Raw genomic sequence first — 6,177 nt, 5'->3', positions numbered from 1 at the left:
CAATAGATGCAGAGAAAGCCTTTGACAAAATTCAACACCCATTTATGATAAAAACTCTCCAGAAAGCAGGAATAGAAGGAACATACCTCAACATAATAAAAGCAATATATGACAAACCCACAGCAAACATTATCCTCAATGCTGAAAAATTGAAAGCATTTCCTCTAAAGTCAGGAACAAGACAACGGTGCCCACTTTCACCATTACTATTCAACATAGTTTTGGAAGTTTTGGCCACAGCAATCAGAGCAGAAAAAGAAATAAAAGGAATCCAGATTGGAAAAGAAGAAGTAAAACTCTCACTGTTTGCAGATGACATGATCCTCTACATAGAAAACCCTAAAGACTCCACTAGAAAATTACTAGAACTAATCAATGACATTAGTAAAGTTGCAGGATGTAAAGTCAACACACAGAAATCCCTTCCATTCCTATACACTAATAATGAGAAAACAGAAAGAGAAATTAAGGAAACAATTCCATTCACCATTGTAACGGAAAGAATAAAATACTTAGGAATGTATCTACCTAAAGAAACTAAAGACCTATATATAGAAAACTATAAAACACTGGTGAAAGAAATCAAAGAGGACACGAACAGATGGAGAAATATACCATGTTCATGGATTGGAAGAATCAATATAGTGAAAATGAGTATACTACCCAAAGCAATTTATAGATTCAATGCAATCCCTATCAAGCTACCAACAGTATTTTCACAGAGCTAGACCAAATAATTTCACAATTTGTATGGAAATACAAAAAACCTCGAACAGCCAAAGCGATCTTGAGAAAGAAGAATAGAACTGGAGGAATCAACCTACCTGACTTCAGGCTCTACTACAAAGCCACAGTTACCAAGACAGTATGGTACTGGCACACAGACAGAAATATAGAACAATGGAAAAAAATAGAAAGCCCAGAGATAGATCCACACACATATGGACACCTTATCTTTGACAAAGGAGGCAAGAATATACAATGGATTAAAGACAATCTCTTTAACAAGTGGTGCTGGGAAATCTGGTCACCCACTTGTAAAAGAAGGAAACTAGAACACTTTCTAACACCATACACAAAAATAAACTCAAAATGGATTAAAGATCTAAACGTAAGACCAGAAACTACAAAACTCCTAGAGGAGAACATAGGCAAAACACTCTCTGACATACATCACAGCAGGATCCTCTATGACCCACCTCCCAGAATATTGGAAATAAAAGCAAAAATAAACAAATGGGACCTAATTAACCTTAAAAGCTTCTGCACATCAAAGGAAACTATTAGCAAGGTGAAAAGACAGCCTTCAGAATGGGAGAAAATAATAGCAAATGAAGCAACTGACAAACAACTAATCTCAAAAATATACAAGCAACTCCTACAGCTCAACTCCAGAAAAATAAATGACCCAATCAAAAAATGGGCCAAAGAGCTAAATAGACATTTCTCCAAAGAAGACATACAGATGGCTAACAAACATATGAAGAGATGCTCAACATCACTCATTATCAGAGAAATGCAAATCAAGACCACTATGAGGTACCATTTCACACCAGTCAGAATGGCTGCGATCCAAAGGTCTACAAATAATAAATGCTGGAGAGGGTGTGGAGAAAAGGGAACCCTCTTACACTGTTGGTGGGAATGCAAACTAGTACAGCCACTATGGAGAACAGTGTGGAGATTCCTTAAAAAACTGGAAACAGAACTGCCTTATGATCCAGCAATCCCACTGCTGGGCACACACACTGAGGAAACCAGAAGGGAAACAGACACATGTACCCCAATGTTCATCGCAGCACTGTTTATAATAGCCAGGACATGGAAGCAACCTAGATGTCCATCAGCAGATGAATGGATAAGAAAGCAGTGGTACATATACACAATGGAGTATTACTCAGCCATTAAAAGAATACATTTGAATCAGTTGTAATGAGGTGGATGAAACTGGAGCCTATTATACAGAGTGAAGTAAGCCAGAAGGAAAAACACCAATACAGTATGCTAACGCATATATATGGAATTTAGAAAGATGGTAACAATAACCCTGTGTACGAGACAGCAAAAGAGACACTGATGTATAGAACAGTCTTATGGACTCTATGGGAGAGGGAGAGGGTGGGAGATTTGGGCGAATGCCATTGAGACATGTAAAATATCATGTTTGAAACAAGTTGTCAGTCCCGGTTCGATGCACGATACTGGATGCTTGGGGCTAGTGCACTGGGACGACCCAGAGGGATGGTATGGGGACAGAGGAGGGAGGAGGTTTCAGGATGGGGAACACATGTATACCTGTGGTGGATTCATTTTGATATTTGGGAAAACTAATACAATTATGTAAAATTTAAAAATAAAATAAAAAGCAAAATAAATAAATAAATAAAAATAAATAAATAAAAGTTCAGTTCTACAGACTTTTAAGCAGCAGGTGTTAGAAATAAATCATAAGCCCCAATGGTAAACTACATGTTACCCTTACAACTCTTTGAATTCAATATATCCACCCAAAGAGGAAACTGAAAATTTAGATACATTGCAACTTGACACCTGTGGGATAGAATATGCAAATGTCAGCTTCCTAAGTGGAGGCCTGAAAACTTTATCCTGATGACCAAGTCTTAATATCAGAGAATGGGGCCTATTAAAATGGATAAAGTTGTAACCTGTTGTGCAAGACTGAGGGGAAATGATGGCATTGCCTTGCCAGTTTCAAAGGCACAACTTGCTTCCACTGGTCTTAATATACAGCCTGACTTCTCTTAATAGTATCTTCTTTACGCAGTGTTTCTAAGGCAACTATCATGATTACAATCCTGTTAGTGTTCGCTTGTTTCAGTACTTATTGAGCTGCTGTTTGTGTCAGGCACTCTCTTGAGTACTGAGGATAGAGTATGAAGATAATGCACAAAGTCTCAGGCCTCTCATACTTTTTCTTGGAATTGGTATAGAGTACCCAATGCTGGTCATCAGGGTTTCACTATGCTTCTTATGGAGTGTCCGCAGTACATTTGGAAGGAGGAAGCACTCCATGTGAGTTCAGCCATTCAGTCCTGTCCTACTCTTTCCTACCCCATGGACTGCACACCAGGCTTTCCTGTCCATCAGCAACACCTGGGTCTTGTTCAAATTCATGTCCATGGAGTTGGTGATGCCATTCAACCACATCATCTGGCTTTGGCTTCTGGGAGTCTGGGAGTGTGCAGCAGGGCCTTTGCCTTGTGTACCAAACTACATGCACTTGGAGTGTGTCTCTTCTCTCTCCTGAACCCTGTGCTGTAGAATCGATTGGTGAGACTGAGTATGGTTAAGCCAGGACATGACTCATGCAGAATATGCCATGGTATTTGCTATTGGACCACTGTTTATACACAGTTTAATGACAAACTCAATGTGGTTCTGACTATATATTCATTTCTGATTTAGACCAACTCCATGGTTGCTTTGACATATGGTATTCTCAAGGCCAAAGTTGCAAGGTTTGATTCCCCACCAAGATCAATCAACTTTAGGAAGAGAAAACTTTGGGACTGTCAAACACCAGTACCCATAAGTAGCCACCCTCTTACTACTCTGTGCTTATAGCATGGAAACAGGCAAGAGCCTAGTAACACTTGCTCAAAAGTGAAATCAGTTCCAAGTGTGCACCTTTTAGAGGGTAGCACTCTACTTGCTATTTGCATACCTAGTGTGTATTATTATGGGTCAAGTGTAGTAGGGGTCAACTCTAAATCATACCTGCACTGTTGCTATTTTCATACAATCGAACATTAATAGGGGAAAAGGAAACACCATATGTTATTTGGTTTCTAAGATAATTTTAATAACCTGTCTGTAGTTAATACTACATCAAAATACTTTTGTTCATAGCTGCTAACAAGTACCAAGATGGATTGATTAATTTTTTCTTTCTGTTGTATTATCGCCCTGATAGAAATTTAACTACATACTTGTGATTTAGCTGTATTATTTCAAACTCAGTCTATTTTTTGTATAAATCTATTGAATTTTGCAAAATTCCAAACAGATTTTGATTGTTGCACTCCCTTTAAAAATAAGATTTATAAGATTAGGCATATAGTAAAACTGGTTACCATGTAACTCTAACCTTGGGTGGTGGGCTAAACTTACAAATTTTAACAAAGCCATTAAAGATGGTAAGGCAGATAAAAGGAGGAACAAATGGTGGCATCTTCCCTACACTAATTTTCAAGTAAAAGGCATTGAGACACAGGGGAAGCAAGGATAATACAGTGATCAGAGATTTTGGTGGCCTCACTAAGCGTTTTTTGATTCATTGTAAGACAAATGGGCTTCCCAGGTGGTGCTAGTGGGAAAAACACCTGCCTGCCAATGCAGGAGATGCAAGAGATGCAGGTTCGATGCCTGGCAGGAAGATCCCCTGGAAAAGGGCATGGCAACCCACTCTAGTATTCTTGCGTGGAGGATTCCATGGTCAGAGGAGTCTGCTGGGCTACAGTTAATGGGATACATTACATTATCTTACAGAGACTCGGCTGCGACTAGGCGACTAACACACACAGACACAGACACACACACACACACACACACACAAAAACACACACGCTAAACACATGAGTTTACCATACTGAGTAAACATATGTCCTGCATCCATGCTAAGTTGCTTCAGCCGTGTCCAATTCTGTGCCACCTCATGGACTATAGCCTGCCAGACTCCACTGTCCATGGGATTCTCCAGGCAACCATACTGGAGTCGTATGCCAGTCCCTGTTCCAGGGGATCCTTGCAACCCAGGGATGGAACCCAGGTTTCCTGCATTGAAGGCGGATTCTTTACTGTCTGAGCCACCTGGGAAGTTACTTCTGTTAACTGTTTCCAAAGGCTTATTATGAATTTTATTTTGGAAATGTGGCCTTCATTAGGAAGGTGATGAGGAAGTCATCCAAAGCAGGAAGCTTGTTTTGGTAAACACTCAATGTGTAAGTGGGTATTTTAAATATCTTGTTATTCCTTTGCATGGAGTGTTCAGGAGTCAAGATGTGCAATGAAAAAGGAAAATATCTAATGTATGGGGCTTATAACATTTGCGGTACCTTCCTTCAGTTTTGGCTTTGTGAAGTGTTTTTCCACTTTTCAGCTCCTTCCTCTCTTATGCCTATTAGGTTTCTTGGGCATTCATAATGAAGGACCAGTCATATAGCTTCGCATTTACTGTGTCCGTGGATAATGCTCAGACTTTCCTTACCTTTAAGACTGAGGATATCACAAATATTGGTACATCATTCAAGTTCACTGTGTCTCCACAGTTTAGTTTCTTCTTTAGGGCTCTGCATGATTTTATACTGCCTGATTTTCTGAAGATGCCTTCTGTGAATGGCCCTTTATGGTTGATAAGGAAAGCATATCCTATAGGGAAGGAAAGAAAAGAAAACTGTGGGACGTTTCATGTCTAGAAGCCCAGAGCACAAGCTTGCTCCAGTTTTGACAGATCTGTGGTATATGAGGGTACAGTTCTAGAACAGCACCGAAGTCAATTTGAAATTTTTTCTTCAGTGTCTCTAAATATATTTTTGACCCAACAATCGATTTGACATTCATACACTGAAACTTTTTTTTTTTTTTAATTGGGACTCATCTCACTGAAACATTTTAAACACTTGTGTAATCAGATTTTCCGTTTCAGTGAATTTACTGTGTTAAACGTTTCTGCTTTGAGGCCCTTTGTAGATTCACCCTCTCTTCCTCACCGCTCTTTTTCTCATTATTCCCTATTATAGATGCTCTTCCCTAAGTGTGACATCTTTTTGCCATATGCATGCTCCATTTGTTTCTTCCCCTTCCAGGCACTGTCCACCCCATTCAGTCCTGTTTCCTGTATTCCCTCCCCTCAAAATCAGGGTCTATACGCCTCTCCTCCCTCCGATGACATTCTTGTCTCATCAGCCTTTGTAGTTCCTTTTCCTGTATTTTTTATGTCCTCTGCTGTCTGCAGAGTTAGAGAGATAACAGCTATTGGAGCCAGGTTTTTCAAGGAATGTGGAATCTGTTATGCCAGTCATCCACTGTGTGACTTTGGCATAGCACTACTTTGGGTGAGGCTCTTTTGTTTTTCATTGATGAAGTGGGAGCGATGATAGTCATGGCTACCCCCTAAATTTTCTGTGAAAGACGCAAGGCTCTCATTCTTTTCCTCAA

The sequence above is a fragment of the Bos indicus x Bos taurus genome, chromosome 6 (assembly GCF_003369695.1).
Source record: "Bos indicus x Bos taurus breed Angus x Brahman F1 hybrid chromosome 6, Bos_hybrid_MaternalHap_v2.0, whole genome shotgun sequence".
NCBI classification, from domain to species: domain Eukaryota; kingdom Metazoa; phylum Chordata; class Mammalia; order Artiodactyla; family Bovidae; genus Bos; species Bos indicus x Bos taurus.
The sequence above is the reverse complement of the archived record's forward strand: the minus strand, read 5'-3'. Positions refer to the sequence as shown.